This window comes from Pteropus alecto, unplaced genomic scaffold (genome assembly GCF_000325575.1).
Source record: "Pteropus alecto unplaced genomic scaffold, ASM32557v1 scaffold110, whole genome shotgun sequence".
NCBI classification, from domain to species: Eukaryota; Metazoa; Chordata; class Mammalia; order Chiroptera; family Pteropodidae; genus Pteropus; species Pteropus alecto.
In genome coordinates, this window is record NW_006431920.1 from 5,764,451 (window position 1) to 5,784,878 (window position 20,428).

Genomic DNA, 20,428 nt, shown 5'->3' on the forward strand with positions numbered 1-20,428 from the left:
CAAAGGTAATCATTTTCTCCTCCTTATATTTATTATTAACTTAAGATAAATATTTCCTACTTAAAATAACCTTAATGGGTAGCCAGATTATGAGTCTTCTTTCTTAGTTGGATTGTAGCAAATGGAGATAGATAAGAGTTAGATTCTGTACAGTTTTAGACATTGGAAAATCCAGTCAAGGGAAATTAGCCACGTCTTGAGACCAGGTGAAGGGACATGGGCCAAACTAGTGATGTACCTGAATGGTCTGTGAACTTCCAAGTGCTTATAAGTGTATGCAAAAAGAAAAGCCACTCTCTGCCAGTTGATTTGGTCCACCCCAAAGGGAAATATCTGCTGGCATGCACAGGAGACAGCAGTTACCTTTCCACATGATACACCAGTGGTGTTACATAATGTCTGACAGTGTCATTTGATAAAGGAAGTTGCCTGTGGCTCATTATGCTTCCTCCATAAGCAAAATATTTGTCATTAACTTTAAAGGTAGTTTTACAAGCTTCTTGACAAACATTTCTGCCTATCTTTGCCACAGGAAATGCAATCTTGATAGAGCCATCTGTAGTTTTTGACTCTTTTTTTTAGCAAGAATAAGTTAATTAACTTTTTTTTTTGCTTGATCTAAACGAAAATGTTGATTGATTCGCCAATGAGGTCACTATGCAATTTTCTGGAAACAGTTCATAACAGAAGAATTTGTCCTATTGATTAACCAAGTTCATGGTAGAGAGAACGATGGTGATCAGTAGAAATGAAAAGAATATACAAATTACCCACATTTTAGCTTATTTTTTTCTTTTCTTTTTCAGCTGCTTGTACAAGGTCTTCACACTTGCAAGTTTACTTGTCATTGTCAAGTTCTCACACACACATTTTATGTTTACTAAAGTCTTAGGCACTTTTTGTGTATCTAATGTGATTTTTGCTTGTAGCCACTATTTTCATCACTGCTTTTACGTTTCACTTAAATAATTTTATATATTGATTCACTTTTGAGAATTGTGGTACAAGGAATTAAATGGCACCTACTAAAAATGTAAAATTACCAAATATAAACAACAGAATGAGGATGACCTGGAAAATGTATTAGTTAAGTTAAACTTTTTTATGTTCTTTGGGGCTATAACGTTAAGTGAGACTTAGCCAATGCGGTCCTGGCTGCACGTGCTCTGTCTTTTTGTTAAGAATATAAGTAAATGTCTGTTAACATCACAGCTAATCTTATAGTTAATGTTATTAAATGTATAAGAAAAAAAAAGTTGTGTTTTCTTTATTAGAGAATAAAACTCTTTCGTAGCTCTTGATAGAACAAATAGAATAACCATCAGCTAGAGATTCCTCTTTAAGTAGTACTGAGGTTGAGCAAATGCTAATCTTGGACACATAATTTGCTGATTAAGGGGAGAAAAAGTGTCCAGAACAAGGTTTAAAACTTATTTCTTAGCAGATGCACCAGTTAGACTACGTTTGTTTGCCTTATTAAAATGAATTTAAAAATAGGAATAGAATAATAATTTTCACATAAAGATGAAGTCAGAAATAGGCTGTATCTGGGTCTATTCAAAAATTAGTGATGTCATAGCTCTGAGTTGCTTCTCTTGGCCTTCAGCTCATGTTGGCAAGATGGCTATGCCAGCTGATACCATTCCTTCCTCATGTGACGGATCCAAGGCTGGGAGGAAGGGACAAAGCTCTCTCCTTACAAATCTCTCTTTGTACCAAGGCAGAAAATAATTCGCAGAAGAATCTCAGCAGATGTCTGTCCCTTTACATCTCTCTGACAATAACTGAATCATTCGTCTACACCAACTTCAATTACTAGCAAAGTAGGATGACAGTACCCCAATTAGTTTAGGCCAATCATGATTCATCTCTTTGTCTGTGAACATTGCCCAGAATACCAGTACAACATGGCTGTTCTGGCACCAAAGAGGAATGGTGTTTAGCAACCATCTTTCAATGTGAGCAATGAACGGTGCCTCCTGCAGCAGAGAGCAAGTTTTCAAATATAAAAATGCAAAAAATGAAACAAATGAAAGCAGAGTAGCATCGATGGAAGGAGAGTGTGACAGAGTCTCAGTTTCTCCATGTACTTCTTCTCTCCTGTTGTGGCTCCTGGGGCACCTATGCTCAACCTGTAGATACAACTTGAAAACCACTGTCCCAGGAATTGAATGATTATGCAGGGAATTAGATGGAAACTACATCGTAAGCTGATGGGCTTCATCCCTAGAATGCACAGGTGGTTAACTTAGAAAGTGAATTAATATATCTTGCTATATGTATATATAAATAATAGAAGAATTTTAAAAATTCATTAGTAGAACATATATAACTAAATTCACCTTTAAGATGATTTTTATTCCTATATTTTGCATATAACAGCAAGTGACAAAAGGCAGATTCAAATTCAAACCTAAATTCTGTTAAATTCAGGAACAATAAAAGAGTACCTAGAACTAAAAAATCTGGAAGACTAGTTTCTGAAATTAAACAAAGGCATTTATACGAAGGAGGGAAAATGTATAATGTGTACATGGTATCATTAACTTACTAGAATATTCAGATCAATGCTCAAAGAATAAATTTGAGCTGAACCATACATGACCCGTATAGGAGAATCCCCTTCCTTACTCTTTGAACTCTCTCTTTTCATCATCTTGTTAGGAACTCATAGGCAGGCACTTTAAAAACATTATGAATTAATGGACTGAGCAGATATTTTTATAACAAGACTTACTCAACCTGCTGTTAATACGATGGCTTGCAGATAAGCAATGAAACTTGAGCTGACATTATTTTGAGGCTCTTGCTGCTGTTAAGGGAGTTAGAATATAGCAAAAGAGGAGGAAGGAGATAACAAATTTGGGATATATCTTGAACCTAGTTTTTCATAGTTTGTCCCAAAAGCATACTCTAAGATGAAGATTCAAGTGTCAGTGTTTTTATTGAGAGGGTAGAGGACACACAAGTGATCGTGGGGAAATAAAACAGGGAAAGAAAGGCAGTCAGTAACAGGTATCATTAAGCCAACTACTACAATAGGCAACCAGAGCTCACTGTCGAGGGGAAATTCTGGGAAACAACTCGGAGTCATTTTATTGGTAGTCAGGGATCTGGAGAATATATCTACCAATTCCTGAATGTCATCACTTGAGGGCTGCTGGGAAAAGTGATGCTCATTCCTCAGGACCTCCATCTACTTCAAATGTGAGCAGTGCAGCCTTCTATGGTTCAGGGAAAGTCCTTGGGCTTAGAGAAGCAGATACTGGCTGCTGGGTTTGGCTGAAACATGCTGAAATGGCTGAATGTGAAGAGATCTGAGAAGAGTACAAGAGGCGGTAGAGATTAGTGATAGACGAGGCTGGGGAGGGAGGGACCGAGACAATTGAAGACTCACTCCATGTCTACCACGTGACCATTGGGTTGATTATGCTGAGACAGGAAAGGATTGGTGAATGATCAAAAACGTGACAAGGAAATCTGGTGGAGTACAGTCAGGTGGGGCTACACATGACACAGCCCTCAGGAAACTCATACACACATGACACAGCCCTCAGGAAACTCGCAGAAATCTTCATTGGCACTGTGAAAAGGGTTAAGATTTATTGAGGTCATGGGTGGCCTCCGTTGTCATGATGTAAATGCTATTAGAAATAACAACCTTATCTGTAGCCACTGAGAAATGATACAGAGAAATATGATTTATGTAATAACAAGATTGTTTGCAATTTATAATCTTCAGAATTCTGTAAACCGTGAAGAGAAAGAAACACAGAAGCTAAATGTGAACATCTATAAAATCCACAGGGACATTCAATTTCCTTGCTAATGGGTAATCAAACTATATCACAGTGGCCCACAGATTTTCTTGGCTTCTCAGCTATCAAATATTAAATTTGGCTTACCTAATGGTCATGATATAAAATGAAATTAAGTCATTAAATTTAACAGTTTCAGTTGACATTCTGTGGGGTTCACCACTGGAGAAGAAGGTAATTTTGAGCGATGTGAGGCTGCTGCTTTACAACTTTTTAAATGAAGCAATAAAGCCCATGGGGTCGTCGGCCATATCTGAAATACAAAATAGCTCATTGGCAAGAGAAATGAAAACAATAGTTCTTCCCTCTAATAAAAAAAAAAAAAAAAAATCCTTGCCCAGGCTTCCCCAGTCATAAAACAATCCAATTGACATGAGAAGTAAATAAAATAAGAAAATAGAATTTTCTAGCAATATCTTCATCGGAGCCTTGGAACACTGGCTCCCATTATTTTCTCCTGTCCTCCTTTTTCAATATGTCAGCTGACAGCTAAAATTGGCCTACAAATACAACCCTCCTCTCATTTGATTCCTCTCTGACCCAATTCAGGCTCCCGAGTGAGGGAGGCACAGAGCAAAGCCAGCATTCGGCATTTGTTTACTTCTTTGTGTCTCAGCACAAATGATGATACCACTAGAAAGAGTCCGGGGAATAATGTTTCTTTGTTATGGTGTGGGCTGCACACCTGCAGGGTCAGTGCATGCATTGTTTTGTGGTTTTCTCATATGCCAGACCAGATGAGAAAGCAATTCTTGTTATTGCTTTGCGATTCAATATCCCAGCCTCTTCTAATTCCACACAAAATGTAGGTAGAAATGTCTATGAGACGACGTGCATACTCCAGAATGTGAGGCAGTTATTTATTTATTTATTTTTTCCCGTTTTACTTTTTCTACCAGATGTTGATTAGAACAAGTCTGGACTGAAATGTTAATCAAGTTGCTGTGGGACTCCACCAGTAATTGCTGGTTTCACGATTCCGTTACGAAAAGTTGCTTCTATGAGAAAATTATTCAGAGAATTTTAATGAATTTTCTACCATTTTACAGGTTTGTTTTTCCCTAGTTTCTCTCTTTGTGGTTGACCAAATAGAAAAATTTGAGCCGTAACACAATTATCTGGAAAACTACTATTAAAAAATTAGATTTAAAAATTATTAATTTACTTATCTAATAATGCATTACGTATCTTGGACAGTGCACTGGCATACATGAATACAAAATTTATTACCTAAAATACCGTAATTTATATTAAAGCACACTGGACATGCTAGAGGCATTAGCAGTAAATAAGAATCTAGGATTACTGTACTTCTGTAGATGACGACATAGTATTCTACAAGGCCGTTGTGATTGTAACACAGGGTAGAGTGCAGGGTTCCAGAGGAAATATACAAGCAGAATCCTCCCAGTCTCATCAGCACTCAAAAATTAAATTGGGCTTACCTACCAGACTTGTGACACGGTTCTACCCACTCTGACACTCTGAGCATTGCCTTTTTGGGTTTGCTTTCTGTGCTGTAAATGGCTTTCTTCTCAGGGGGCGCTGAGAAATAACAGTTGTCATATTTTTGGCAGTGTGGTGGAGGCACCAGGAAACACAGTCTTCTATAATCTAGCAGTGACTGCCAACATTTATAGTGAGCATTTCATAAACAATGAAACATCTATTTCATTTGTACCACTGTTGGATAATCTCGGGCCTTAGGGACTTCTGGATCACAGATGTGACAGCAATCAGATTTCAATAGCTTTGAAACCAAAATGTTCCTTGATATGAGTGGAAATTCCAACCATGTATTTCTCTAGTTTCTCGTGACCGTTTTAAGAGAGAAGTAGCAATTTTTTGAAAGCAGGTGCTTGATTTAAGGATATCCAGTACCTATGACACTCTACTTTACTGGGCATTACTCTGTCTTTATGACATTCTAAAGGGGAATTCCATGAGATGAAGCTTAGCCCAGCAGCAGAGAACAGGATGGGCTTCAGACAGTGCAAACTTTGATTTTGGGCTCTCACATTTAAGAGTTTTTTATTCTTGGGGGAAAAAAAAACACCTTAAACTTTCGGAGCTTTTAAAACCTTTCAGTTTTTTTAAATCTGTTTTTTAATGCAAAACAGGTTTAAGAGGATGGTTAAGTAACGATATGAAAAAGCATCTAGTATACTGGAAGCATGAAGTCCACACACTGTAAAGAGTGACAAGAAACTAAATGGAACGTGGGCGTGTGAGTAGGCGCAGCCTGACAGCCACCATTTCTGCATTTGGAGGAAAAGACTGCCAAAGACTGCTGTGGCCACGAGAAAAAGGGGGAGGGCATGTCTGGAATGCAGGAGTGGCATCAGGTAGCTACACAGCTCCGTGGAATTAAGTTCAAAGAGAGGGGGAAGAGGGTATCTTTCTGAGTTCAAGATGCTAATTTCATGTAAAGATGATTTTGGGATTCCTGGGAATGGGCTGGAAAAACAGGAGTCTGTGGACATTGAAAATGGGGAACTAATGAGACAGGAAAAATGGGGGCTCTGAATGAACACCAGCCACAGCGTGAAGAAGTAGGCCATGGCCTAGGGAAGGAGATGACTGAAATCAACGGTCTTTCTCCTGCAACAAAGTGCAACTTCCGGACTTTAGAAACGATGATGTCTAAGATGATGTCTAATATGCAATGTTAATGATCTTCTCATTGTATAATGTCATGCCCTGCCACTGACTTATCCCCTCTGCTATTCAGTGAAGGTTTATTAACCACTAATTTCACACTGGTCTTACGTTAATGCGACCTTTAGGATTAAAGAGAAGAGGTTATGACCATGTTGGGACAGGGAGAGAGGTCCAGAGAACTAGATTATCGGGAAGATACAGTGATGAGATGGGCAGGTGTTGTCAAAGAGTCTCAGAGCAAGTAGGATCAAAAGTTTAGTGTCACAGACCACAAACAGGATGTGAAGGTAACCTCAGAAATGTTCTAGCAGGTGTCGAAAGAACATTGAATTTCTTACATTTACTTCAGGAGAGACTCATCCTTTTGTACATTAAAAAGAAAGATAATCTCCAATTTCAGGAGACCTTGAGAACATTTCGGCCATATAAAGTATTAGTAAATATAAATTTATAAAAATAGCCTGAGTTAGTTCAGAAGTAAGAAACTAAAAGGAAAAAAATCTGAGATTAAATCGCTTTAATAGGCCTCGTTTGGTGTTATTTAAATAATTTTTCCAAGGATTCATGGTCCACCGAGGAGGCAATTACGTAGAAGGGGAAAGAAGAAGGAAACCAAATTACATTGAGCCCCTCCTGTGTGCCAGGCACTTTAGGTTCTGTATTCTTTTTTAAATCTTTCTTACGAGGGAGCGTCATTTGCATTTCAGAAATGAGTCAACTCATACTGCGTGAGGTTAACCACCTCATCTCAATGAGTCATTCAGTGGTGGCTGAGGAGGATGAAAAACTGGGTCCTTTGATTCTCACCTCCCTGCAGATTCTAGTTCTCTCCAGTTCATGAGCAGCTTCCCACGTCAGGAAAGTGAGGCTGGTGCCTCATCCTCCCAAGTGCACGTAAATCCTTTTAATCTATTATAAATACTCCCAGAGAAGAATGAGAGCCTAACTTCTCTGATGCAGCCTTAATTCTTCAGGAGTTGCTAATGTCATTGCTATATAAAGTGTAATAAATTTTCTAGTTTAAACACAGTGCTTCATCATTACCAAATGCATTATGAAACATTTATTAACATCTGCGCGGCACACAATAATGGTAATATTTATAGAATACTTATTAAATGCCAGGCACCGTACCCGGTGCTGTACATAGTTTACATCATTAAATGCTCTCAAAACCCATAAGGTCAGTATTATTATTTTCCCCATTTCACATTTAAAGACATGGAAATTTAGAGGGGTTAAGTAGTTTGGTGACAGTCAACACTAGTGAGAATCACAGTTAGATTCAGGCAATCCCAGTGGAGATCTGACGCTTACTCGACATGCTATAGAGCCTCCTTCTTAAAACTTTACTGGGTGCCAGGCTCACAGCTGAGACTCATTCTTTCTTCTGTGAAGCAAAATCTACACAAATTTTTTTGTTAAAAATGATATTTTATAGGTATTCACAAAACTACAGGGAGCAGAAGAGAATGTGAGAGACCTGAGCTATTACTGAGTTCTTCTCCATTTCATTCATGCCCCTAGGTCCCCAGCCACCATGCTTTTGCAAGAAGTCTAGAGATTAAATAACTTATCCAAGGTTGCCTAACCAGAGCCACGTCTCTTGACTCTCAGGCTGAAGGACCCTCCACTATATACCTCAAGCACTGATAACAATTAGGCTTTATCCCTGCAAAAATCCAAATTATGTTTCTAGAATTGTCTTCTTTTGAAAGTAACATATTTTTAAAATTCTAGTAACCTTCTTTTTAGAAAGGTTTGTCAATGAAATACTTAATTGATGGGGTCATGACTTTCCCACATACCTGAATATGATAATAATTTTAATTTTAGGTCTTGACTTGCTATGAAAAAGAATAGACTGATTTATTTCTTTTTTTCTCCCCCAAAAGTATGATTTTATGATTCCAGATGCTTTTATCAACCCTGTCAAGGCTCTAAATGGTATTATTGTGTGAAGAAAGAGAAAATGTATTACAGAACTACTGGGATGACGCTTGGATATAAGATTTAATTTTTTTAAAAAAAGATTTGATTAAAAATCTTCTCCCCATAACATTTAACAAGTTGGCACTGAATCTTTGCAGCATTTAAAACTGGAGTCCCGCAGTGCAGTGTCTAGGGTGTGTGGGTCATGGAGTCTAACTCTTTTCATTAAGGGTTCATTAGACAGGTGTTCAAGTTAAACCCATTTTCAGGGCTTCTGGGTCATGCAATATGACATGGCCAGTAGAATGACTATGAATATGGATGATAACTATTGGATATGATGATAACTAACCTTCCAAACTTAACCCTTGTAATTTTTTTTTGCATCTCCTGCATTTCTTAGCATGTTACAATCCAATCCACACAGTAGGCTAAGTATTCAGTATTTAGTGAAGATATTTTGTGCTTCTTTGGAGAGAAAGCAAGGTGGGTAAGGTACCAAGCACCTACTAATGTCAACATAGTGGAGACAATTAGTTGTCCTCTAAAACCCACTCACTTCTTCATCCAAAGTAATAAAGTTTAAGGTCATACTTGCCTGTCAATTTCCCGAGAACATTTCTCAACAGTCCTTAAGGCTAGAGGTGGATAGAAGATTTAATTAAAGCCAACGAGGGGTTGCATACAAATGATGTTTGCAATTTTGGGGTGATTTTCAACTTAAAATACTAGCCTACAGCTTCTGGTCTTCTTAGGTGGTCTCCCATCCAAGTACTAACCAGGCCCCACTCTGCTTAGCTTCTGAGATCATATGAGATTAGGCTTATTTAGGGTAGCATGGCCCTAGACTATTAATTGCATTTTAAACAATTAGAATCTTTCATGATCAGAATGTTTAAATAGGTTATTCCACAGATTTTTTTTAAATATTTAAAATTTTAATGTATTTTTGAAATGTTTTCCTCTCAGCTGATAGTCACTAATTGGAATAATTTGTACACAATCTCATTTATCAAAGTCACTGTTAAAACATTTAATTAAATGTGAATTTGAATCCAGCTTGTTTGGGGTCATTATTAGCTCAATTATTTTAAAAATCTAGTTATTCACAGATTCTGGACTCATAATAACAATGGCATATCTTTAAAAACCAATCATTCTTGATCCTCGTCTGCATTAACAATATTTTTCTCTTGCTTGAAATGTTCAAATATTGTTAAAGGTTAATTAGGTTACAAAGCCAGATATGAGTCAAGAAATTTATTTGGTAACACACTAGTGAAAATTCATTACAATAGCTTGTAAAAAGCCAATAAAGTTTAAAATGCAAATGTAAACAACCCAGTAAATTGGAAAGAACACAGAACCAAGGGTCAGAAAATCTGAGTTCTAGTCCTGACTGTCATAAATTACTTGAGTGCTTTTGGAAAAAAAATTCTAACTCCTATGGGTTGCATTTTTAATATCTATCTAATAATGAAGTAAACTATGGGATGTATAAGTAAATTAGTATATTCACTATCTTTTTAAAAATATATAGTTTTTTAGAAAGAAATATTACGTATAATATTGTTTTACAAATGGGAAAAATGTGTATAACTTAATATGTATACACATAAATAATTTATCAATATGTTTATTTGTCTAATTTTAATCATGTGGAAAGACTGGTAGAAAGATTATTACCAAATATTTACCATAGTTGTTTTCAGGCAATGGATATTTTTGTTTTATTTTCTTCTTGTTTGTTTACTTTTTCTTTCTTTTTTGTGGGGGTGGGGAGGAAGGAGGAATGTTTCTATATTAGATATTTTACACTGTGTGGGTTTTTTTTTACTAAAATAAAAGTTTTTATTAAGAAAAGTAAAGGTTTATCAACTGTACAAAAATAATTTACTACTTTTAAAAAACAATTCTTGACAGAAAAAATTTAACTATAGACAATGAACACACAATGCAATATATGTATGACATGCTGTTGAACTGTACACTTGAAACTTATTGGACTTTGTGATCAATATCACCCCCAATAATTTTTAATAAAAAAGAGTTTAAAATACAAATAATGACAAGGGATTATAACAAGAAAAGGAAAGTTTCTTGCTTCTCCTCCTCCTATTGGCTCCCCTTCTTATAATTTACTACCTCTACCTTTTTAGGGCTGACCACTTTTAAATCCTTTAACATTCTTCTAGTATTCACCTGTATTTCTATCTGTTGATTCACCTATTTTTAAGCATTATTCATAGTCATTCATTCAATAGAGGAGTATTTTAGCTGGCTCATCTCCATTCTCACCACTTTATCCTCTCCAAAATAGGTACCAATTTTTGGTTAAAATCTTATTTGAAATCTTTTTTCCATGAAAGACAATGAAGGACAAAAACAATTCTAAAAATCTTAAAAAAAAATCTAAAGCAGGATAAATACAAAAATATACATACCTAGGCCCATCGCAGTTACCTAAGTAAGAAATAATACCTATTTGACATAGAATATTTCCTTTAAGAGAGGGAAAGGAAACATTTACTAACATTTTAATAATCCATAATTTTCTTGATTTCAAATCCAGATTAAGTGATCATAAGAATGGATATACGGTTACAGTTGTTTAAGATACATAATTTCCAGTGATCTGCTACTCAGCATAGTGCCTATCGTTAATAACAAGGTATCACATACTTAATTTTGTGAAAAAGGTACATCTCGTGTTAAATGTTTTACCATTTGAAAAAAAAGGAGGAACACAAGGAAACTTTTGGAGGTGAAAGATATGTTTATTACCTGGAATGTAGTAATGATTACATAAATGTATACATTTGCGTAGACTCACCAAATTATATGCATTAATTACATGTAGGTTTTTTGTATACCAATTTTATCTCAGTAAGCCTGGGGGAAATGACAGCACATGAAAAGAGAACCTCAGACCGGTATTAATTGAGTTGAGACATTTAAGTCCTTAGAGTGTTGTGCAGTATGTAATAGGTTCTTAATATTATCATTTTTCTTGGATCTAGAAATTGTCTCTTTTGTTTTTATTTAATTTCTTTAAATATCCAACCGAGTCTTTGCATACATTTTATTCGTTTTTTAAAACTATTCCTTTAGTCTTACTTTCTATAACATACAGTGACCACAATTTAAAAAATAAAATAAAATAAAAACTTTTCTGTGCTCTGAGGACAAATAAACTTATTTATTCTTAGTTCTCCCTCATTATTTGGTTTGATTTTTGGTTGGTATTTGGTTTGATTTTTAGTAGGCTTCTATTTTATGTTTTTCTTCACACAGGTGGACATTTTTACAAATATCTCTTATGTTAATTACAAAATGAAATGTGTACTTATATTTCTTAATATTGTTTTAGTTTTGGGTGATTTCCAAGAAAACAAGAGGGGGTAGACAACTTCACTGACTCTAAAAATGGTTTTGTTCAACTGCTGCATTAACAGAAAAAGAGGGGGCATTAAAAATCTTTCACAATTCTACCATTTCTACCATGAATGCATAAGATGTTAATACATAGCAATAATGGTATAGGTCTAGTTTTACTAAAGGTTTTTTTTTTTTGTAATTTGTACATTAATGTAGCACTGATTTTGAAATGCCACTCACAAATCAACAGAGCCCTCATTTGTACTTCTCAGACGTTAATATCCTCCAACCCACATCATGATGAGATGAAGTTACTGACATGGCTCCAAGCTCTTTATTATAACTATTTTTATAATGCAAAAAAAAAAAAAAGAATATATTCTTTAAGCCCCACTTGATCATTATTCTCAATCTCAGTACCTTTTTATTGCCTTCAGACATCATGCTGCTATGATTTTATGTATTTAGTGTGTATCCTTTAAAGTCTCTCTCATGATAGATAGAGGATAGATAGATAGATAGATAGATAGATAGATAGATAGATAGATGATAGATAATAGAAAGATGATATATCTATAAATGATATCTACGTGAAACATAGTATTGCATTGAGGATTATAATAATTCCTCCTTCCTGTAAGTGTTTCCGCAAACTGATTTTCTCACTCAGCAATATGTATTTTTAATGTATCCATTTGTCTGCATATTTGTCCTCCGTAAACCATAGCATGTGACTGAATGGATGTGTAAAAAAATTCAGGCAGCCTCTGTATTTGATCGTCACCGTTTTATTTTGCCAACAAACTGATGTATTAAAAAATCTTAGCCCATGTCCATTGAGAGAATATTTCCAATAGCAGAGGGCTGGAAAATACGAAAGGGTAAACCAAACCAAAAGAAACAAAAAGTCACTTTAAAAGAGAGAGGAAAGAAAAGGAGAGGAAGAGGATGGAAATTTGACCTCTATAAAACCTCCTGCTTCATAGTTTGACTTGGTAACAATAAAAAGATGTTTTATAATTTTTTTAAAATTAAAAATGTAAAACAAACAAATGAATCTCACCGAGTATCAAATTGGGGCATGACCGCACAGAGAAGAATTTTTTAAGTGACTCTGAAACACATATTTTGACTACTGATTCCTTGCAGGACATATCCTGGGGTAGAAAGAACTGCAAAAAAGATCTTTTAACAGGTTTTTGGAATGGACGTTGGTATTATTTTTTCGGAATTATTGCACATATTTTGCGGAATTAGAAATTTAAGAAGTTGTTTTAGACTGGGTTTCTAGAAAGCTTAAGGCAAAAAAGTGGGGGTAAACATTTGATCTGGGAGTGCAATCCTAAGAAAACAAGAATGAGGAGATGAGGGAGTGAATTTAGAGAGGAAGAAGAGTCGATATGTGAGACTGTATTCCAAAGCTGGCCAAAGCTTCAGGACATGCTACCTTTTTGATCTTGTAGAGCATCTTTAAGACACCATTACAAAACAAAAATAAACAAAGCAAAAATAAACAAGTAGGATTATAGCAAACTAAAAGGCTTCTGCACAGCAAAAGAAACAATCATCAAAATAAAAAGGCAACCTATGAAATGGGAGAAAATATTTGCAAATCATTTATTTGATATGGGGTTAATATACAAACTATATAAGAAACACATACAACTCAATAACAAAAAGTCAATCTGTTTAAAAATGAGCAAAGTGCTTGGGAAGACATTGTTCCAAAGACATAAACATGGCCGAGAAGTACATGAAAATGTGCTCAACATCACTAATCATCAGGGAAATGAAAATCAAAACCAATGAAATATCTCCTCACATCTGTTAGAATGGCTACATCAAAAAGTCAAAAGATAACTAGTGTTCATGAGAACAGGGAGCAAAGGGAATTTAAACTGGTACAGCCACCATGAAAAACAGTATGGAGTTTCCTCAAGAAATTAAAAAGAGAACTTCCATATGGTCCAGCAATACCACTTATGTGTATACCCAAGAGAGATGAAATCACTGTCTCAAAGATACCTGCATTTCCATGTTCATTGAAGCATTATTCTCAATAGCCAAGATATGGAAATAACCTAAGTGTTCATGAATGGATGACTGGATAAAAGTAAACTATCCAGAACAGTGTCCCTTCCACTTTGTCATGTTGGCCCTTTTCTTGGCATAAGGATGATGGCCCTGACTACAGTATCTAATTAGGTAGCTCTTCTTTCTTCCCAATGTTCCCCCACATCCTTCAGAGTATCTCTTAAGGATAACAGCCCCCATACATATCCCGCATAACATTTATATGCATACATACTCATATAAATAATTGTACATTTATTTAATGCCATTTCCTCCAGAAATATAAGCTCCATAACTTAACATACCTTATATCTGTCACTATTATACATGCAGTTTTCTGATGCAATATTTGGAATAAGATAGGTGCTCAAATAATAAGAGTTGTCTGACTGAATGAATATAAGAAAATCTCTTTCTAAACATGTTTTACTATTGTTAACCACTTTTTCTGCAAATAGAGATTAATACAGATTCTACATGTAGGTCTATCTAAAATGAATCAATAGCCTCTTTCTTGTTAATGTCATAATGGAGAATCAAACAAAACTTTCTAAGATCTGCATACCATAATTTCAGGCCAACATTGAGATTATAGATGCTTTAAAAACCTTAGCTTCCTATAAAGTGTCCCTCTTTCAATGGCATAGTTTGCTTTGCTGAATCCCAAAACTACAGCTGTCTGTTACCAGTGAAAACTGTAGATTCCTAAGATTGCTGTAAACTGGAGGTTGATGGCCAGAAAGTAAGTTAAAACTGTGTTCTCTAAAATATCTATAACCTACTCTATGATTTAATTTGTTCAGTTCTTCATTCAGTCACAGCAATCTTAGGAATCTACAGTTTTCACTGGTAACAGACAGCTGTAGTTTCGGGATTCAGCAAAGCAAACTATGCCATTGAAAGAGGGACACTTTATAGGAAGCTAAGGTTTTTAAAGCATCTATAATCTCAATGTTGTTTTTCTCCCAAACCTGAAAAGGAAAGCACAGTTAATATGTCTTTAGCAAAGTTGATCAGCATTTAAAAGTTGTTAATAATCTCTGAGAAATTTTTTTTTCAGAGAAAGAGGATTATCAGGGAAGTGTCCCGATACAATACTGCCTGCTTCCTGATTAGAAGGCCTTTATGAATGAGAAAACATTTAAAAATGGAATTTCAATTTTAATTAAAAGGAAAGTACCATTTCCAAGTGGCAGATTGAAAAATATGTGTATGGGTTTATTCTTATCAGAGACACCTCTAAAATAAGAGTAACATTCCAGTTCTCAAATGCAAGAGGTAAGAAACCAATCGTCAATGCCTCCTCTTCAGCAGAGACAGAGACAAAGAGATTAAAGAGAGACAGAGAATGAAAATCAGGAATACATGTTGCATTGAAAGTGACACTGGATCTGTAACTCCAAACCACAATATATGGGGAATCACTGACAAATTCAGTAAAGGAAAAACTAGGATGTGGGAAGATGTCAAAAAAGACAAGACAACTGTGCGGCAGATCTCAGACAAAGGTGACAGCCAAATTGCCTAAAGTGTTACCTACGATCATTGAGTGGCAAATACTACAGGCTGGCTCACTTAGCAACCACGCCAACCCACTTTGCCTTCCTGTAATGTAGAAGACAGAAAGCAAAGTACTCAATCCCTCACCTCTCAGAAAAATATAAAATGATGAAAAGAAGGGGACAGGAGCATCGATCAACAAAGGCTTATCGAAGCTTAGAAATCTGAAATTATGTTGAAGTGGTGAATGGTTTCAAAAAGAGAGGAGACTAAATGCTGAATGAGCCCGCTAAATGCGGGATGGGGCTGCTGCTCTGCACCGGACAAAGAGATAAAACAACAGAAATTAGAAAGAGCAAACATAGGGCCTGACCACCTTGCAGATCATTCACTGATGTCTGTCTCCTGAACGGCTTTGCCTAATGACCCACCTTCACTTCCCACACAGGCAGGAAACAAAGGCTGTCATTGTAGGTTTGGGTCCCAGAGCAGAGTCCTCAGGTTAATGTCCAACAACCCTCTCGCTCACACTGAGCAAATTCTGGTTGTCGAGAAGCCCTACCCATATTTGCAGAGTTCAAAATCAGCCTACGGCACACAGATCTAGCTACATAAAAGCAAAGGTGACCTGGACTGGCCACAGACATTCAACCAGGTCGTCTTTCCTAAATACAGGACAAACGATGATCAACAACAGGCATAAGAAGAAAACCGGAGGCATGAAAGAAAAAGCCCAAGATAAATAAGGGAAATGGGTGAATCAAGGAATAGAATAAATTAATTAGAAAATTATAAAAACAAACTCTAGTTACCAGATAGTGAATTAAATATACACACCATATATGTGTTTTACTGTGGTTAATTTACCTAAGAACATGAACTTAAGAACATGAACTCTGTATCAAGACTTTCTGTGTTTTTCATCTAAGCTCCACCACTTACTAGGTATTCACAAAACAATATAGTGATTTAAAATACTAATCTCATATAATCGTTGCAAAGATTAGTATGTTCCCTTATGTATGCATCCCAAGCTCTGTTTGAGTCTGGTTTATTACCATAACATTTATGGCACCTTCTAGGACAGAAACAAAATGGCAAAGAGCATGGGGGGAAATGAGAGAAGAGATAAACATGAAGGATTGGAGACAAGGTCCGCCGTCTAGTTAATGAGATGAATTCTGTCAGCTGGCAGAATTTAGAAGACAGAAGTGAGAGCAAAGTTGGAAGGAAGGTTGGGTTTCTGATATTTTCAGCTTCCCTGTAACAGTATCAGGTGTCAGTAGAATAAGACATCCAGGGTTTTTTGTTTGTTTGTTTGTTTATATTTAACAGGTAACTAATAGGAAGCCTGCGAATAATACAACTATCAGAACTTGAGAGAAAGGTAGAGTGATGGATGCTGAAGACTCTTCTTTCATTTGAAGAAGAATTGATAGCGTACACACAACGAAGGTACAGTAGGTAACCTCCCCCCAAAACTAAAATAGGAATGGCTAAGATGAGTTGCCACTGGTTAGTGCAGTCAGGCAGGGAAGAATGAGGTGGGAAACTGGCTTTTTGTTACTAGTTCCTCTGTATTCCTTAATTGTTTTTTCTTGGGTGTCTAATATTTGATATAAAGTGTCATAAAAGAGAAAAGGACCTGTGACTATAAACTTTTGATGGCAAAGTGTTGGTCTTTTTCTTTTTCACCGTAATAGTTTTCTTTCTAATCTTGAGAATGCATCTTTAAGTGGATGATTTCCACTTTTTCTCTCAATGCTAGTGTTAAAATAGTAAACGATTCTGTGGGTGAAGAATAAATCATTCAGAGGTTGAGACACTGAAATGAAATGATTAAATCACTAGGGAAGCATTGGGGTTCTAATTTAGGTGCTATATCTAAAGGAATGGCCAAATTTTAAAATCATATGAATTTTTAAAAATTTTTTAGAGATTGTACTGAATTAATTACAAAGTTTTGCTCTTGATTGGTTAAGTGATTTTATGTTATTTTTATCTTCTTTTTCATCTGCATATTATGTGTAAATGAAGAGGCATTAATATTGGAGTAGATACAAATAAAAACATTTAAAATTACAAAATAACATGTTAACCTTAAAATAACACGTAGATGCCCCTTCTATTTACCACAAAACTTCCTGAAAACCTTGATCTCTCAATTTTCACCTTTATTTCTCTCCAGATACCCATCTCCTTAACATTCTCTAATCCTCAAGATTTCCGGTAAGCTATTCTTTTTTTAGTTCCTTCTCTGTTTTTCGGCCAGGAAGGGACACAACTGGCCAGCCCCTGCTTCCTCATCCATCTCCTCTTTGGGCATCCAGCCCGATTCAACTCTTTGGACAGAATGACTCACAGGACACAGTCACAGTGATTCACCCCTTTCCTCAAGTTTTGGATCACTGCTGGACCACGCCACAACCAACAAACGGTTCCAGATCTTTCCAGATTTTAAGTTCCTCAAATATTCAAATTTGCTTCTTTCCAGTATGGTAACTAGCATAATACTGAGTAAATAATAGTTTCATAAGATATGATTTTTTTGTTTTAAACTCTAAGGTTAAGTTCTCCAGAATCCTCACGCAATCCACCAAGCAAATGCGATAACTTCTATTTTTGTGTAACTATTTTTTTTTCCTTTAGACTTATTTTATTTTACTTTACTTTGTGTAACTTTTCTCGGTAACCTAAATATTTTCAAAACATGATATTTTGTGGTATATATAATGTACGTTGATTATTTTTCAAAACATCAAACAACCCAATATGCAAATGCAAGTCCAAAACACCAAAATAGAAAAATCATTTTATAGTATTCCAAACTCTTTTATTTAAAATACATACCCTTATCAGGTTTGCAAAAGCATTTGAGTTGACTCACAATAAAATACTTCTATTTAACAATGGTATTTAAAAATGAAGTAGGTTTTGTAAAGTCTTACATTTCAGACCTATCTAATTTGTATTCTTTTGACAAAGGTAAGCTTTGGCTTTTTATTGTTTTCTTGGAAATAATATGATTAAATGATCATTTTAGGAAAACTAGTCTTTTGGGGTTAAAATATCTGTCTGTGTATTTCTAACTAGTATATCAAGGACTTTCAACCTGGAGTCTAAACATGAAAAGAATTTCCAGTAACTGGTCTCTAAGCGTGCCATATTCATCCCACCTTTTTCACTGTGTACTTTAATACGAAGGCCACAATACTAGGCAATAGAGCCTATCTCAGGTACGAGTCTCTTACATGATTCTGGCAGCGAAAGGAACCACAACCAGGATGTGGCTCACCCAGGAAGCACAGAGCGACAAGCTGCCATACCTGAGAGTTCCTGACAGCATGAGCAACATCACCAAATTTTCCAAGGTCATTAACAGAAACAAGGTGAAAATAGGACTGCAGAGGGGCGTCATTATCACTCATAATTACACATTTTAGATGCTTGAATCACCCATGCATTACAGCATGGAAATTATGAAGCTGAATTAAGGATTTCTCTTGAGGGGAATGAAGATAATGAAGTCTTTGTTGAATATAAACTAAAACCAATTAGCTCTTCAACTCTGCGGCACAGATTATAAATTCTACCGATGTCATTTGAACTAGTAAAACTAAAAAGAAAAAAAAGCACTGTAAACTTATTTATTAACATTAAAACAAGTCAGTCATAGGAAAAACGGGCTATCTTAACATTTAATAGCACGTTGAATAATAAATCTCTTATTTACGTTTGTGTTCTGTTGATACAGGAAACAAACCACTAATAATCAGATCTCCAATAACTACTCCAAAGCTTCATAATGATTCCCCTTCCACAATATGAGCTCTTCACAAAAGGGAAGTAGGGGTCTCTAAATTTTTATAATTTAGAGATAATTGTTGAATCTCTGCCCAACTTAGGAGATGCTTCCTGCTTTGGTGGAACTATTTTCCCCAACTTGTCTTAGTTGGCAAGGCTTTTGTGGGGATACAAGGGCAAAGCTGGTGGCCTTGGGCCAGTGGTTGGCTCGGGGATAGAAATGTGATCTAGTAAAGCCAGAAAAGGAGTGAATACATGGGTTTCCATGGAAATTATCCAAAAAGACTGCTTAGCTGGACCTCTGGATGGAGCGGAATCAAGGCAGCTGTAGCCTCTCTGTGACCCCAAGTTCAGAATCTTATTGGCAATGGAGACAATATGGAAAAAGCAGAGCTGATGATGGAGAGAAACATGTTCTGAAGCCAAACATACTCCTAGATTTCTCAGTTACATGAATCGATGCATTTTCCTTTCTGTTTGATTCAGTTTGGATTGGTTTTGCTGTCACTTGTATGAGAAAATATTTTTAATTGAAACGGGATTCGATACAACTGAAGATGCCTGGCAAACATTACCTCCATTTTCATTATTTACAAGGTACCTATTATATGCTGGCATGGTCTTTGATCATGGGATCTCACAGCCCAGTTAGAGAAAGGCACATGCCATTGGAATAAACAGCAACACAAGCCAATGTGGGGCAAATGCTAAATGAAACGTGGCAGCAATGTGGTGAGAGCCAGCGGTACAGCAAAGTACAACATGGTGCCTGTGATGCACCAACACCTTTCACCAGCACAGCTGCTAAGGTTAGCAAGCCTGGCTGTAATGTTTATGTCTATAATCCTTGGGATTTTGTGCTTGTTCTATTTGGGGTATAAATAGATCAACAATGAACTCCCTAATAATAATATCACCTAAAAATCTAATAATATCACCAGTCATAATCTAAATCCTCTCAACTCTTCTAAAACTTTTAAAAATAACCTAAAGCAAAGAAAAAGCAAAAGAAAAAATGACATCCAGTAAAGACTGGCGTTCCACTCCCTCAAATGCCATTGAAATTTTAAGTGGGAAGATGATTTCTTACAACTTTTTATTGTGACATAGTCATAGATTCGAAGGAAGTTGCACACACAAAAGATGGTATAGACAGATACCATGTCCCTCAGCCTCCAATAACGACAATATCCTACACAACTAAAGTACAGTGTCAAAACCAGGAAATTGACATCAGAACAATCTATAAAGTGTAGTCAGAT

At 35.9% G+C, this 20,428-nt stretch overlaps 1 pseudogene; it reads right to left on the reverse strand.

Moving 5' to 3' along the window:
* Positions 1-9,141: 9,141 nt before the first annotated feature.
* LOC112475436 lies at positions 9,142-9,260 on the reverse strand (annotated as a pseudogene).
* Positions 9,261-20,428: the final 11,168 nt, after the last annotated feature.